Source organism: Cervus canadensis, chromosome 27 (genome assembly GCF_019320065.1).
Source record: "Cervus canadensis isolate Bull #8, Minnesota chromosome 27, ASM1932006v1, whole genome shotgun sequence".
NCBI lineage: Eukaryota > Metazoa > Chordata > Mammalia > Artiodactyla > Cervidae > Cervus > Cervus canadensis.
This window is the reverse complement of record NC_057412.1, coordinates 38,991,479-39,008,801: the sequence shown is the minus strand read 5'-3', so window position 1 is coordinate 39,008,801 and position 17,323 is coordinate 38,991,479. Positions and strand designations below refer to the sequence as shown.

Sequence of the window (17,323 nt, the reverse complement as noted above, 5' to 3'; positions counted from 1 at the left end):
AGAATATCTTCTTTTTTCTTTTTAAAATAGTCTTGTGTTGCTCATGAGTAGCTCTCAAGTCTTCTTGCAACAAAATCAATGTGCATCTTTATTAAAAAGATACTTCTAAGCACCTAAACCTGAAAACTGCCGTTTCTTGTTCAGTCACTAAGTCGTGTTTGACTCTGCAATCCCATGGACTCTAGCCCCCCAGACTCCTACGTCCATGGGATTCCCCAGGCAAGGATTCTAGAGTGGGTTGCCATTTCCTTCTCCAGGGGATCTTCCTGACCCAGGGATCCAACTTGAGTCTCCTGCATTGGCAGGTGGATTCCTTATCATTGAGCCCCTAGTGAAGCCCGCTGTTCCTTATCTGTAGTTTAAACAAAGGTGCTAGTACCAAGTGGATTTTAATGCCTTTGGGAGGCTGTGGCCTTGCCCCTCAAAATGAATTTGAAGGTTCTGCACCTCTGGTAGCCAGTGCCTGCTGGGGACAAAGGCTGTGGCCGTTGGGTCTCCGAGTGCCCTCTTCCCCTACATGTGATGGGAGGTTTGGGGGAATGTACACATGTACCATGCCCTGTCTCAATCCCTGAAGACAGAGATGTGGGTGCCAGAGCACATTGAATACAGATCATGAAGGTGGAGGAGGCCACGGTCAGCAAGTGCCACTGACCCGGAGTCAAGCAGTTCCGCTACTCCAAGATCAACTTCTCCCTGCCCCATCAGGCCCTGTGTTGCTAGCACAAGCCACACTTCGCCAACAAGAGGCCCCAACACCTTATTTTATGTGCAGGCCCTCCCAGTCCCCGGGGCTGCCCAAATAAAACTCTTTGGGTAAACCAAAAACCAAAATCACAAACAAACAAAAAACTTTTAATAATAGGGTGAATATTTACTGCCAGGCATTACATTGTATGTTCTAGGTTAACTCTCTTAATCTTTTCAACAACCTAAGACATAGGTGCTATTCCTGACTCCACCTGGTGGATAAGGAAGCTTAGGTAAAGAGAGATTAAATAATTATCCAAGTTCACAAGTGTCAAAGCCAGGTTTCAATCCTGGTAGTCAAGCTTCACAAGCCATCCTCTTAACCATGGTCCCTTATAATAAGCTCTTACTAAAAATGCAGATTCACAGGGTTCCTTTACAGTATAAAAGTATACATTTTAAACAAGATTCTAAGGTAATTCTTAAATAGGCTTGTTTGAAACCATTTTGCTCAACTAGAAAACAATAGGTGAGTGCCCTCTAGTGCATCTAGTGCATATACACAAGTGTTACGTATTGAATTGACTTGAATTGAAATTGCGACTCCATGGACTAACGAACACAGTCCATGAAACTCTCCAGGCCAGAATACTGGAGTGGGTAGCCTTTTCCTTCTCCAGGGGATCTTCGAAACCCAGGAATCGAACCCAAGTCTCCTGCATTGTAGGCGGATTCTTTACCAGCTGAGGCACAAAGGAAGTGTTATGCATTTGTTCATGTTAAATCAGATCTTAAAAAGATCTGTTGCTTGACTTCCCTAGTGGCTCAGATGGTAAAGTGTCTGCCTATAATGCGGGAGACCTGGGTTCAATCCCTGGGCCAGGAAGATCTCCTAGAGAAGGAAATGGCAACCCACTCCAGTATTCTTGCCAGGAAAATCCCATGGACGGAGGAGCCTGGTGGGCTATAGTCCAAGGGGTCCCAAAGAGTCAGACATGACTGAGCCACTTCACTTCACTTACTGAAGAGTCATATTTCATGATGCACAAATTTTAAGAACTGCATTAGGATAAAGTATTTCCATGTCAACGACTTAACTGATTAACACTATATTAAATTTATTTTGCCACAAAAATTATGTAATTATTCCAGTAACTGTCTCTCATCAGATTTTAGCAGCTCTTAGAAATTTAATTATTGGAAGCCTCCATCCCAGCATGTCTGGTGACTAGAAATAGAGGTTCATAGCCTTAGTGCACAGTAACTGCTAAATGTGAAACATGAAATGCACTCTGCAGAGGGACAGATCTTACTCATCCTATCTGTGGTGGCTTCATGACATCATTAATTGTCTTCAACAGGGTCTGCTCAATTTATTTTCTCAGAAGAGGATTACACTTAGAACCTTCTGTTTTTTCTTGTCCTCTTTAAGTTAGAGCTGGAAGAGAAGAGAATCAATTAACTCTTCAGTGTGATATAAATATATGTAAATCCCCTGTATTATTGTGTTACACTATTGCTTATTGCCAAACAGGAAACCATCCATTAGTTAGAATTAAATGTCTATAACAAGAAGATCCCAAAATGTAGTGGCTAAAGCAAGATTGACATTTATTCTCTCTAATATAACTATTCAGAGATAGTAGCTCTGACAGCTACACTCAACATACAAATTCCATTTGGGGTTCAGAATAGCTGATCCACTTCCATCTGTATCCTAACCAATGGGAAAATGGCCAGGGAAGAACACATCCTTTCCTTTTAATGACAAACCCAGAAGTGGCATGCAACAATTTTGCTCACATCCCATAGGCCAGAATTTGGCCATAATCTTCAAGGGAGGGTGGGAATGTAGTCTTTAGTGAGAGAGCTATATGCCGTAATAAAACTTTGACTTTCATAATTCAAGGAAGAATTGGAGAACGGATTTTCAGTGGACAAATAGCTGTCTGTACCACAAACCACCTTCTGTATTTGAACATTTTTATGTGATTTTCTAAGCAGCCAGCTATTCACGGAAAATAGGCAAGAAAGCAACTATCAGGTATTTCAAAAATAACAGTTAATGAAATGATACAACTTTTACATAGGTGCTGCTGATTCAGTTGAGAACCTGTTTTCTTATCCATCAGAGTTGTTGTTCAGTTGCTCAGTCGTGTATGACTCTTTGAAACCCCATGGACTGCAGCATGCCAGGCTTCCCTGTCCTTTACTATCTCCTGGAGTTTGCTAAAACTCATGTCCATTGAGTGGGTGATGTCATCCAACCATCTCATCCTCTGTTGCCCCCTTCTCCTCCTGCGCTCAAGCTTTATCAGGGTCTTTCCCAATGGGTCAGCTTTTTGAATCAGGTAGCCACAGTATTGGAGCTCCAGCTTCAGCATCAGTCCTTTCAATGAATAGTCAGGGTTGATTTTCTTTACTGGTTTGATCTAGTTTGATCTGGTTTGATCTGTTTTGATCTGGTTGATTGACTGGTTTGATCTCTTTGCTGTCCAAGGGACTGTCCTTCATAGTAGAGATTTATGGACCTAGACAATCAGTTCAAAAGTAAATAGAAGCAGTCCTTGTGTTGCATGGCTTCAGTATGCATACATTTAAGTTAGTTACTGTGCTTTAGTTAAATGTGACTGGTTGCCCAACCACACAGTTCAAATTTCAGTTATTACACTCACACACCCACCTACACACACACATGTATAAGTGGTAGACAGAGATAGAGATGGATATATAAAGTACAAACTTGGTGCTAGCTCTTCAGTCCACAGATCACTACACAGATAACAGACGCACATGCTATTCACTGACCAATCACTTTACTTTTTTTGAAAGTCTGTTGGTGGCAACCTAAATGTCCACTGACAGAGGAATGGATAAAAACGACGTAGTACATATATATAATGGAATATCACTCAGCCATAAAAAATGAAATAATGCCATTTGCAGTAACTTGGGTGTACCTAGAAATGATCATACTAAGTGCAATATGTCTGACAAAGACAGATGCCATATGATATCACTTATATGTGGGATTTTAAAAATGATACAAACAAACTTATACTCAAAATAGAAACAGACTCACAGACTTCAAAAACAAACTTATGCTTACCAAAGAGGAAATGGGGCTGGGGGAGGGATACATTGGGAGGTTGGGATTACCACATATACACTACTATATATAAAATAAATAATTAGGACTTTCCTGGCAGCACAATGGATGGAGATCTGCCTGCCAATGCAGGGGACACAGGTTGGATCCCTGGTCCAGGAAGATCCCGCATGCCGTGGAACAGCTGAGCCCATGCAACACAACTGCCGAGCCTGAGTGTTGCAACTACTGAAGCCTGTGTGCCTAGAGCTTGTGCTCTGCAATGAGAGAAGTCACCACAATAAGAAGCCCACGCGTGGCAATGAAGAGTAGCCCCTGCTCACTGCAGCTAGAGAAAGCCGGCATGCAGCAACAAAGATCCAGTGCAACTAAAAATAAATAAGATGGATTGTTTTTAAAAACAGGTAATCAATGAGGACTTAATGTGTAGCTCTGGGAATTCTACTCAATATTCTTTAATAACCTATATGGGAAGATAATTTGAAAAAAATGGGGTCATAGATGTATGCACATCAATATAACTGAATCACTTTGCCGTGCACCCGAAACTATCACAACATTGTCAATCAACTATACTCCAATATAAAATAAAAATTAAAAAAAGAAGGGTTGTTGGTGACTGGCCACTGCACATCTGCTGCTCAGTTTACATACAGAGAGCGAAGTGTGTAGCTACGTTGCTTCTTTGTCCACCAGTGATAAACCCATGTGACATTTTACAAAAATGATAATTGGACAATAGAGATGAAAGTGGAGTAAAGAAACAAAAAGTGAAATTCTAACTGAATATAAATGGAATTAGAAAAAGCTGATCAAGGAAATGTCATCACTGCCACTGTTCGAGACACAGATGCTTAGCTAGAGGAACTGTTAGTCCATGTTCTCCAGAGAAACAGAATAAATAGGACGTGCATACACACACACACACACACACACACACACACACACACACACACACACACATAGTGAGAGACGTATTTTAAAGAGTTGGCTCATGTGACTATGGAGGCCGACAAGTGAAAATGTGCTGAGTGAACCAGTGTACTGGGGACCTAGGTGAAAGCTGATGGTGCGATTCAAGAATGTGACTAAATATCTGGACACAGTGGCCCAACCAAGTTGACACATAACATTAAGCATCACAGGAACTTCGTGAAGGTTAACTTATTGACATAGATGAAAAAAGTGGTTATGACAAGCCAGATAAAGACGTCCCAGAGGAAGTGTTGGTGGTAAACAAAGAAACAAACAAGATATCTTCACATTACAGAACTCTTGGAATATGTGAAAATACCAAAAGTGCAAGGATAAAATAAAGGAAGCTAATACAAACTTAGAAAGGAGACTGACAATTCACCAAGGAATAGAAAAGATGCTTGTTTCATATTGCAAGATATACAACAAAAAAGGCAGTTTTTTTTTTTTTTTTTTTTTGGCTACATCTCACTGCTTGCAATATCTTAGTTTCCCAGCCAGGGACTGAACCCATGTGCAGTGATATCCCTAACCACTGGATAGCCAGGCAATTCCCAAAACTATTCTTGATAAGTACAAAGAAATAAAACACTTTACTTCTGAATGTTTCTAATGTTTTAAATTGAAGGGTACTAAGTAAATATTAGTTTTGATATTTTTTTATTTATAACTTACAGTAACCAAATCTTTAATGTTTTGACAAAATATTTTAAAGATTACAGAACAGTCAGTTCTTTTTTCACATTGACTGTTAAGATTGATTTGTTAGGCTTCTGTTCACATGGTCGTTTTAATGATCCCAAAGTACCATGCAAAATGGGTACTGACTGTGTGATATTTCATTTAAGGAGATTGTCTGGTGGCTCAAATGGAATTTCTTTCTAGGAGAGTGGGAGAGGGTACTAGCTCCTTTGTGTACTCTGAAGTTTCTAGCAAGATGTAGGGATTTAGAAAACATTGGTCTCATTGTTTTAGTAGAATGGCTCTGAATCAGATAGTAAAGTAATGTTAAAACATCAGAAACAAACTCCACGCTTGCTCTATGTCTAAACCTAAGCTTCAGTTTCTTGATCCATCATGTGAAGGTAGTAACAGTGGCTCTTTCTTTTATGGGGTTGTTTTCAACATAGCACATAGAAGGTGCTAAATAAATGTCTATAGGAAGAATGAATGATCAGGACTCAGTATGACTGAGAATAGTTATCCCACAAAGTTCTCATAACCTCTTGATTACAGTGGAGACTAGGACAGGCTGCCTCAGAACTGGTTGGAATGAGGGGGACAGGGGGCAGTCAAATATTTAGAGCAAGAAAGCCTGATCCCTTGAAGCTACATATATTAGGACCAAAAGTATTTAATCTTTTCCCTCCGTCCTCATTCCTATTCCCCTTGACCTTTGTGCTGTCTTACTGGAGGTTGAATGGTTCAATTTGGGAAAAGGAGCAAAGGAATTAAACCTTGGGTCTGGCCATGGGGTCTCCTGATGGTGCCTATTCTTGCATTTTTAGTTCTCTCTGTTGCCTCACTCTTCTCAGCAAAAAACAAAAGCATGCTCAAGTCTTCCAACTCAGACAAAAGATCAGGCTTATAAGTGCCTACCCAAGCTACTATTGTTCTATGCCTTCTTTTAAATTACCTGCCCTCTCCTCTGGTTTTCTGAAGCTCTTGTCGCAAAGGAATCGAGTGATTTCATAATTTCTAGTATCCAGGACTCAGCACTGAGCTCTCTGGTCAGAAGGTGCAGATTTCTATCCACTGGCCACACTTTCCTCCTTGGATCCCCATCGCATGCTTCTAGGACGTAAGACTTCTTGTTTCTTTTGTCCCTAAATGTGTCTGGTGCCCTGTCATCTAACTTTGAGCCCTTCATCCCTCTGTTTCAAAGTTATTCTGTGAACTTTTCATCACTTTAGCTATGGGCATCTCATAAATCTACCCTTTCAGTCCTTATGCCTCTCTAGACACACATTTCAGTTTACACAGACCACCAGGATCTTAAGTTCAATGTGTCTGTAATGAGGGAAGTGTTTCAAATATACTTCTCTCTCCCTCCACACTCATTCAACCCCATCACTTCTAGAAGCAGCTCCTGGTCTGAGTTAAACAAATAGATACGAGAGAAAAGTTCACTCTAGATAGAGGCTGAGAACAAAGGAAACTGATTCTTGACTCCTAAACTTACTAAAATGTTTGGGTTTAATGGGTTTAAGTTAAAAGACTTTAAATGTATATTTTTCTGAAAGGTTGCTGCTGAGCCAGGAAAGATGCCTGGATTTTTGGCCTCCGGAGGAGAGGAATTCGATCCAGGGCCGGTGACAAGGCTTGATCACTCAGAGTTTTTGTGTAGTAAAGTTTTATTAAACTGTAAAAGAGAGAAAGCTTCTGACACAGACCATCAGAAGGGGGCAGAAAGAGTGCCCCATTGCTAGTTTTTAGCCAGGAGTTATATACCTATCAGCAGGCTCTCTAATTATAGAGAAAGGAAATGTCTCAAAACTCAGAGAGTGGCATCAGGCCCCTTTCCCACAACATTCATTTTGAGATAACAATGGCACAAGGTAAGTCATCCTGGGCCATAAAATGATCGACTTGAATCTTGAAGAAAGACAGGTTTCCAAGCAAATACATAGGCTCATTAACATAGCTTAAGAGAACATTTCCATTGGTAAAACACACTGGTTTGTTGAGCCATTATAGGTTCTGAGTCTTAGGCAGAACTGACTTGAAGAAAGAGTCTAGGGTAAACACATAATTCATTAACATAGCTTAAGAAGAATATTTCCATAGAAAAACACATTGGTTAGCTCAAGGTTTGAGAAAAGTTAAGTTCCGGTGGAACTAGGTACCGTCATGGCAAGACAGAATTCTGAAAGAAACCTCCTTTTAATTTTGTATAGAGAAGGGAAAAAAAATCTGACACTTGTAGCTTTTTTTGTCCTGCCACTTAAGAGAGAGATAAAAAAACATCTGACCCTTGCAGCCTAGTTCCTCCTTTTGGGGGCTCCTAGCCTTCCTGCTTGTTACCCTCTCCTTTCCCAAGACAGTATTCTAGTCCATTGGAGAAGGCAATGGCAACTCACTCCAGTACTCTTGCCTGGAAAATCCCATGGATGGAGGAGCCTGGTAGGCCGCAGTCCATGGGGTTGCAAAGAGTCGAACATGACTAAGTGACTTCCCTTTCACTTTTCACTTTCATGCATTGGAGAAGGAAATGGCAAGCCACTCCAGTACTCTTGCCTGGAAAATCCCATGGATGGAGGAGCCTGGTGGACTGTCGTCTATGGGGTTGCACAGAGTCAGACACGACTGAACCAACTTAGCAGCAGCAGCAGCATTCTAGTCCATCCACCACCTGAGAAGAATTCTCCATGACATAAATGGGAGGAGCAGCTTTCATCTCTTATGCAAAAACCACGCCTTGCAAATGTCATGAAGTCATCATGGAGGCAGGTACCCAGGAGCAATGTCATTGTTATTCTTATTTCTGTCTGCTCTTTAGGATTGCTCAATAGCAATCTAATGCCCATTGTTCCTTGACTGCCTAACAGAATGGACACTTGCATATGTCACACTTTTTTCCTAACATTTTCCAAAATGACTCCCCAACCCCCGTCTTTTCAGTTGACCCATGATATTTTTAATGAATGTTGAGAACATAGTATAGTGAAGGGGTGGGTGGAAAGAAGTGGAACTCCTGCATTCACACAAATGAACATCCGGAGAGCTTCAGCTAAGCTGGTGGAAACAACTCTTTCAATAACTGTCTGGATCAAAGTGATTACCTCCTGTCTCCTCTCTTTCTGAATTTAATATTTTTGTTAATTTTAGATCTACACTGGCTCAATAGCTGGAATCATCTTCAAAAACTTCTCTCTAAAGTAGGCATTTATAATATCATTTGCTTATCATATTTCCCCTTTTCTAGAAATGACATCCCACACTCACCACCCATTCTCTTCTACACTAATTACAGAGGGAGGGTCCCTGTGTCTTAACACGATCCTATCTCCTACCCTTAGCTATTGTTGATTGCTTCCAGGGTGGGCATCTGAGCAAAGGAGGAATAATTAGAATATTAGAAAGACTTAAGCTTCAAGTAAAAGAAAATCTGACAACTAGTACCTTATTTACTATTTTTTAGTACCTTATTTATTTATTTTTTCCTGTATAACAACTACTACAAAGGGAGGCAGCCCAAGGCTGGTGCATCTGCTCAAGAATGTCATCAGGAGCCAGGCTCCTTCAATATTACTGCTCTGTAATATTGAAGGAGAAATACATTTCTCATGGGACTTTCTTAATCTTGGTCACAAAATGATTGCTGCAACTCCAGATATCACATACGTATTACTATAGGGAAGAATTACAAAGGCGCTAAAGACAGAACATGAAAGACTTAAGGGGCTGGTACCATGGTTTTATTTTATAAAAAATTTCCAGAATACTTGGTAGTATCTATACTTCTATGAAAAATGAATTTTGAAATTACTTCAGTAAAGAAAAAGAACAAGTCAGCAACACTGAATTGGATATTTAGCTTTAAAAACCATTTTAATGATTCATGTAACTATTTGCCTCTAAAGACCTAAAAGTTTAGAATGCAAATTCTCAATCAAAAATAGAGTAAAAATCTCAAAAATTCCACTTCTTCGATAAACTCACTGCTATCAGCCTACGTTTGCGCATACTAACCTGCTTTAGTCATGTCTGATTCTGTGCAACCCGATGGATTGTAGCCCTCCAGGCTCCTCTGTCCATGGGATTCTCCAGGCAAGAATACTGGAGTGCGTTGCTGTGCCCTCCTCCAGGGGATCTTCCTAACCCAGGGATAGAACCCGAGCCTCTTATGTCTCCTGCACTGGGTTCTTTACCACTAGCAACATCTGAGAAGCCCTATAAACCAACAACCACCCCCAATTAGAATTTCTGATAAATTAGCCTAAGTAAGCCAAGGCAAACATATCTGTTTGGCAATACAGTTCTTTGCTAATAATTAGCCTGACTTTCTGTAGCGAGCTGAAAGTAACCAAACTGAGTCACTTGAATAATACATTTCTGAAGTTTGGCTCTCCAAATTTGGGAATTCGTGAAAATAGAACAATTTAGTAAATGCAGTGGTGTTATGACTGTGTATGTGTTGTTAGAAGGCAGGACAGTTACCAGTGGGCTGTCAGGGTCTCTTCTAATTCTCTCTACAAAAGGGCAGACTCCTATATTATTGGCAGGCCTGAAGTCAGTTATGTTCCACAGCGCTTTAATAAATGGGGTATTTCCTGCCGTATCAGTAAACAAAGCTATCACAGTCATCAGAGATTGCAGCCACCACCGAGCAGTGAGCTAGTGAGTCCTGAGGGAACTCAGGTTGTGAAATCACAGGATACTGGCCCCAGATAGGTGAGGTGCATATCAAAGGAATGATTTCAGTCAGCCCAGGCTCCTCCACCTTCTCATGCATAGAAAAAGCACTAAATTCCTTAACTTGAGCTACCTGGTTTTCTTTATTGTTAATAACCTTTTGACTTCCGACTACCTGCCCTTTGTTGCAAAATTTCTATATATCCTGACTCCCCACCACCACCCCTCACCTTCTCCAAACAGTTCTCTCAGGATTACTTGAGATGCTGCCTCCTAAAAATTGACATCAAATGAAACATAACTCTTTTTTTTTTTTGAGCTGTCCTTCCCTTTATTTATTTATTTTTCCATTTCTTTCTTTCTTTCTTTTTTTTTTTTTTAAGTTGGAGGCTAATTACTTCAACAACATTTCAGTGGGTTTTGTCATACATTGATATGAATCAGCCATAGATTTACATGTATTCCCCATCCCGATCCCCCCTCCCACCTCCCTCTCCACCCGATTCCTCTGGGTCTTCCCAGTGCACCAGGCCCGAGCACTTGTCTCATGCATCCCACCTGGGCTGGTGATCTGTTTCACCATAGATAGTATACATGCTGTTCTTTGAAACATCCCACCCTCACCTTCTCCCACAGAGTTCAAAAGTCTGTTCTGTATTTCTGTGTCTCTTTTTCTGTTTTGCATATAGGGTTATCGTTACCATCTTTCTAAATTCCATATATATGTGTTAGTATGCTGTAATGTTCTTTATCTTTCTGGCTTACTTCACTCTGTATAAGGGGCTCCAGTTTCATCCATCTCATTAGAACTGATTCAAATGAATTCTTTTTAACGGCTGAGTAATATTCCATGGTGTATATGTACCACAGCTTCCTTATCCATTCATCTGCTGATGGGCATCTAGGTTGCTTCCATGTCCTGGCTATTATAAACAGTGCTGCGATGAACCTTGGGGTGCACGTGTCTCTTTCAGATCTGTTTCCTCAGTGTGTATGCCCAGCAGTGGGATCGGGTCATATGGCAGTTCTATTTCCAGTTTTTTAAGAGAATCTCCACACTGTTCTCCATAGTGGCTGTACTAGTTTGCATTCCCACCAACAGTGTAAGAGGGTTCCCTTTTCTCCACACCCTCTCCAGCATTTATTGCTTGTAGACTTTTGGATAGCAGCCATCCTGACTGGCGTGTAATGGTACCTCATTGTGGTTTTGATTTGCATTTCTCTAATAATGAGTGATGTTGAGCATCTTTTCATGTGTTTGTTAGCCATCTGTATGTCTTCTTTGGAGAAATGTCTGTTTAGTTCTTTGGCCCATTTTTTGATTGGGTCATTTATTTTTCTGGAATTGAGCTGCAGGAGTTGCTTGTATATTTTTGAGATTAATCCTTTGTCTGTTTCTTCATTTGCTATTATTTTCTCCCAATCTGAGGGCTGTCTTTTCACCTTACTTATAGTTTCCTTTGTAGTGCAAAAGCTTTTAAGTTTCATTAGGTCCCATTTGTTTAGTTTTGCTTTTATTTCCAATATTCTGGGAGGTGGGTCATAGAGGATCTTGCTGTGATTTATGTCGGAGAGTGTTTTGCCTATGTTCTCCTCTAGGAGTTTTATAGTTTCTGGTCTTACATTTAGATCTTTAATCCATTTTGAGTTTATTTTTGTGTATGGTGTTAGAAAGTGTTCTAGTTTCATTCTTTTACAAGTGGTTGACCAGTTTTCCCAGCACCACTTGTTAAAGAGGTTGTCTTTTTTCCATTGTATATCCTTGCCTCCTTTGTCAAAGATAAGGTGTCCATAGGTTCGTGGATTTATCTCTGGGCTTTCTATTCTGTTCCATTGATCTATATTTCTGTCTTTGTGCCAGTACCATACTGTCTTGATGACTGTGGCTTTGTAGTAGAGTCTGAAGTCAGGCAGGTTGATTCCTCCAGTTCCATTCTTCTTTCTCAGGATTACTTTGGCTATTCGAGTTTTTTTGTATTTCCATACAAATTGTGAAATTATTTGTTCTAGTTCTGTGAAAAATACCATTGGTAGCTTGATAGGGATTGCATTGAATCTATAGATTCTTTGGGTAGAATAGCCATTTTGACAATATTGATTCTTCCAATCCATGAACACGGTATGTTTCTCCATCTGTTTGTGTCCTCTTTGATTTCTTTCATCAGTGTTTTATAGTTTTCTATGTATAGGTCTTTTGTTTCTTTAGGTAGATATACTCCTAAGTATTTTATTCTTTTTGTTGCAATGGTGAATGGTATTGTTTCCTTAATTTCTCTTTCTGTTTTTTCATTGTTAGTATATAGGAATGCAAGGGATTTCTGTGTGTTAATTTTATATCCTGCAACTTTACTATATTCATTGATTAGCTCTAGTAATTTTCTGGAAGAGTCTTTAGGGTTTTCTATGTAGAGGATCATGTCATCTGCAAACAGTGAGAGTTTCACTTCTTCTTTTCCTATCTGGATTCCTTTTACTTCTTTTTCTGCTCTGATTGCTGTGGCCAAAACTTCCAACACTATGTTGAATAGTAGTGGTGAGAGTGGGCACCCTTGTCTTGTTCCTGATTTCAGGGGAAATGCTTTCAATTTTTCACCATTGAGGGTGATGCTTGCTGTGGGTTTGTCATATATAGCTTTTATTATGTTGAGGTATGTTCCTTCTATTCCTGCTTTCTGGAGAGTTTTAATCATAAATGAGTGTTGAATTTTGTCAAAGGCTTTCTCTGCATCTATTGAGATAATCATATGGTTTTTATCTTTCAATTTGTTAATGTGGTGTATTACATTGATTGATTTGCGGATATTAAAGAATCCTTGCATTCCTGGGATAAAGCCCACTTGGTCATGGTGTATGATTTTTTTAATATGTTGTTGGATTCTGTTTGCTAGAATTTTGTTAAGGATTTTTGCATCTATGTTCATCAGTGATATTGGCCGTAGTTTTCTTTTTTCTGTGCATCTTGTCTGGTTTGGAGTTAGGTGATGGTGGCCTCATAGAATGAGTTTGGAACTAACCTCTCTGCAATTTTCTGGAAGAGTTTGAGTAAGGTAGTGTTAGCTCTCTTCTAAATTTTGGTAGAATTCAGCTGTGAAGCATCTGGTCCTGGCTTTGTTTTGCTGGAAGATTTTTGATTACAGTTTCGATTTCCTTGCTTGTGATGGGTCTGTTAAGATCTTCTATTTCTTCCTGGTTCAGTTTTGGAAAGTTATACTTTTCTAAGAATTTGTCCATTTCATCCAAGTTGTCCATTTTATTGGCATAGAGCTGCTGGTAGTAGTCTCTTATGATCCTTTGTATTTCAGTGTTGTCTGTTGTGATCTCTCCATTTTCATTTCTAATTTTGTTAATTTGGTTCTTCTCTCTTTGTTTCTTAATGAGTCTTGCTAATGGTTTGTCAATTTTGTTTATTTTTTCAAAAAACCAGCTTTTAGCTTTGTTGATTTTTGCTATGGTCTCTTTAGTTTCTTTTGCATTTATTTCTGCCCTGATTTTTAAGATTTGTTTCCTTCTGCTAACCCTGGGGTTCTTCATTTCTTCCTTCTCTAATTGCTTTAGGTGTAGAGTTAGGTTATTTATTTGGCTTTTTTCTTGTTTCTTGATGTAAGCCTGTAATGCTATGAACCTTCCCCTTAGCACTGCTTTTACAGTGTCTCATAGGTTTTGGGTTGTTGTGTTTTTATTTTCATTCATTTCTATACATATTTTGATTTCTTTTTTGATTTCTTCTATTATTTGTTGGTTATTCAGGAGTGTGTTATTTAGCCTCCATATGTTTGAATTTTTAATAATTTTTTTCCTGTAATTGAGATCTAATCTTACTGCACTGTGGTCAGAAAAGATGACTGGAATGATTTCAATTTTTTTGAATTTTCCAAGACCAGATTTATGGCCCAGGATGTGATCTATTCATTTTTCCATTTATTTTTATTAGTTGGAGGCTAATTACTTAACAATATTGTAGCGGTTTTTGCCATACATTGATATGAATCAGCCATGGATTTAAATGTGTTCCCCATCCCGAACCCCCCTCCCACCTCCCTCCCTACCAGATCCCTCTAGGCCTTCCCAGTGCACCAGTCCTGAGCACTTGTCTGATGCATCCAACCTGGGCTGGTGATCTGTGAAACATAACTCTTAACATTTAGGTTGTGAAATATTTTTTTAGTTGACAACTTTAGGGCATAGAGGAGGGGAAGACCATAAGGATTCTGGGAAGCATGTGGATTTGGAAAACTGATAATGTACCTATCCCTTGTGACCTTGAATAAGGCTAGTCAGATGAGAACCTCTACCTTACACCTGACGTCTTACTACTTACTGTAAGCTTAAAAGATTTTATCCCCATCAACTTTCTGATGCTTGAAATTGCTTGATTAGGGCTTGTCTTTTACTCCACACTGACAAATAAAACTTACATACTAGTGTCTGCCCTGAAGACCATTTGAATCCCTAGGAATTGTGGTTAAAATTCACACTGATCAGGCTGTTAAGGTCTTTTTCAAGCATAGCATAACAAGCTGAGGGTAGGGAAGGCACTGGAAACCAGAGGAAGAAATGAGAGAAGCCCCGTGCACAGAAAGGCAAAGGATGCGGAGTGGTGGAAATCTGGAAACTACAAGACAGCTGGGCTCAAGACCAGCCTATCTGCCTGGACAAATGTTCAAAACAGCTTGTGTCTGCTTATCTTTTACTAACTTTATGGGTATTCCCAGAATTAAGGCACTAATGGGCCAGAGAGTTTCCTTTTTATTAATGAAGTTCATTCATCACAACCAGGCTCAGTCAAATTCCATCACAGGCATCTGGAAAAGGCAAAGAAACCCTTTCTTGAGTTACAGTTCTTTTTCTGTTTTTTTTTTTTTTTTTTTTAATTAAGGTATAATTGACCTATAATATTAAATTGATTTTAGGTGTACAACATAATGATTTTATAAACATGTATCTATTGCAGAATGATGGTTGCAATAAGCTAGTTGACATCCATCACCATACAGAGTTAACATTTTTTTCTTGTGATAAGAACTTTTAAGACCTACTCCTTTAGCAACTTTCAAATATACAATATAGTATTGTTAACTATAGTCAACATGCTGTAGCTTACAGCCCCAGAATTTATTTTATAACTGAAAGTTTGCATCTTTTAACTCCCTTCATTCATTTTGTCCCCCTACCCCCATTTCACTGTCTCACAACACTCTTCTTGACTCCTTCGGAACACCTGGCCATTTCTCCAGTCTAGTCTGCCCTCTGTTCATTCATTTTCTAAGCATTCAGGGCCAACTACATTCTGGGCACTGTGGTAGGTGCTGGGGATACAAAGACCCCACTCTAATAAAGCTCACAGTCTGGTAGGGTAAACAGACATTGTTGTCTGTAGGACAAGTATTAGGTAGAGGTGAGCACAGGGGCCGAGGGGAGGAGAAGATGCTATCCAAGGCAACCTGGGAGTGTCAGGGATGGCATCATGGGAGGCGAGGCCAGAGCCCAGTTCTGAAAGGCACACAAGAGTTGGTCAGGTGAAGAGAGGGGCGGCAGCAATGGGATTAGCAGTGATTAGTGACTGTGGGCTGGTGCACTGGCCTGGAATCCAGGATGCAGCAAGAGTATCCCTGATGCGGTTGAGGACCCTGCCTGCCCAGTGGATCTTTCTTCTCTGAACACAGACACCATCTGCCCTTCACCGCCTCTTTTACATCTTGAGGTATTCTTTCCAATGGTCTAGACCACCCAAGAAGGGTTAACACCCAACTAACGTTTCTTTTGGGCTTCCCTGGTGGCTCAGTGGTAAAGAATGTGCCTGCCAATGCAGGAGACACAGGTTCCATCCCTGGGTTGGGAAGATCCCCTGGAGAAGGAAATTGCAACCCACTCCAGTATTCTTGCCGGGAAAACCCCATGGACAGAGGAGCCTGGTGGGCTACAGTCTATAGGGTCACAAAGAGTTGGACATGACTTAGCAACTAAGTCGACTTCGGCAACAGCATTTCTTTATCCTCGCCCGCGCGGCCCCCAGACGCTCCCTGTCCCTGCTGAGGGCCAAACCGCCTTAAGCTTCTTCAGCTCTGCTTCTCTTCCGCCAAAAGGCCTACCGGGTTTCCAGGTTTGGCTGGGTGCCCTCCTGGTGCTCACTCGGCCCCCACGTTCCCTGCAGTGGGTCACGTTATACAGTAATAGTTATCTTTCTCTTCCTTTGCCAACTCAGCCTCCCAGCAAGTTATAACGTGGCTAAAACTTCCCCTAATGTAGTTTATCCACTTCTTAATCCAGGCATCTAACACTCATTGAATCTGCTAGGAAGTCAAGCACACTCACCCAGCCAAGAATGGTCTTTGTGTGAGAGCCACTGGATGCAGTTATCTATGGATGATAAAATATCTGCCTTGAACATCTGTTTTGACCTGTAGCCATGGAAGTGCCATTGCTACATCTAGCCACAAAGAAAAAAATGTACAGACCACAACCAATGGCTTAATTATCTACTACTAGAAATTAAAATCATCTTGGAGATTTACGGGACAAATTAGCCCATGACAGTCTTTCTTAAAGTTTTATTTTTCTTTTTCTTTTGGCTTCATGGCCTGGCTCTAGGACCTTAGTTTCCCCCTGGAGATCCAACTAGGGCCCACAGCAGTGAAAGGGCGGCCTTTAACCACTGGAGTGCCAGGGAAGTCCTTCCTTCTTACACTTACATGTCCAGACATAATGGAACTGTGGCATGGATACAAGAACAAAAAATAATCTATCAAATCTCTGTTAGCTTCTTTCCTTATTTCTCTAAAGTGAGTGAGTGTGAGTGAGTGAGTGAGTGAGAGAGAGAGAGAGTGAGAGAGAGAGAGAGAGAGAGAGAGAGAGAGAGAGAGAGAGAGAGAGAGAGAGAGAGAGAGAGTGTGTGTGTGTGTGTGTGTGTGTGTGTGTGTGTGTGTGTGTGTGTGTGTGTGTGTGTGTGTGTGTGTGTGTGTGTGTGTGTGTGTGTGTGTGTGTGTAGGGGGTAGGCAAATGTTCTGCCTAGTTAACAGGAGTTGTTCGAAGCGTGAAAAATACTTGGCAGGATCCTACAACTGAAGGACAAGTATTTTTAAATCTCTATTCCTTGATCACTCAAACACACCATGTCATGAGTTTTATGCAATTTTAGTACGGTTAGGTAGTTAGAATAGGAAAAAGGAGTCCAGAATGGCAGTGGCTAAAAGACAA

The 17,323-nt window shown here is 40.4% G+C and overlaps 1 long non-coding RNA gene and 1 other non-coding gene across 2 annotated transcripts in view; one reads left to right on the top strand and one right to left on the bottom strand.

Moving 5' to 3' along the window:
- LOC122428840 overlaps positions 1-9,525 on the bottom strand; it is a 36,712-nt gene extending 27,187 nt beyond the window's left edge. Inside the window, exons 1-2 of the long non-coding RNA XR_006265830.1 lie at positions 9,467-9,525; positions 2,004-2,128 (exon numbers count right to left, since the gene is read on the bottom strand). This is a non-coding gene — a long non-coding RNA (uncharacterized LOC122428840). The remainder of the gene's footprint in view (positions 1-2,003; positions 2,129-9,466) is intronic.
- Positions 322-449, top strand: LOC122429037. Its single transcript, XR_006265903.1, has one exon. It is a non-coding gene; the product is annotated as a small nucleolar RNA SNORA68 (small nucleolar RNA).
- Positions 9,526-17,323: the final 7,798 nt, after the last annotated feature.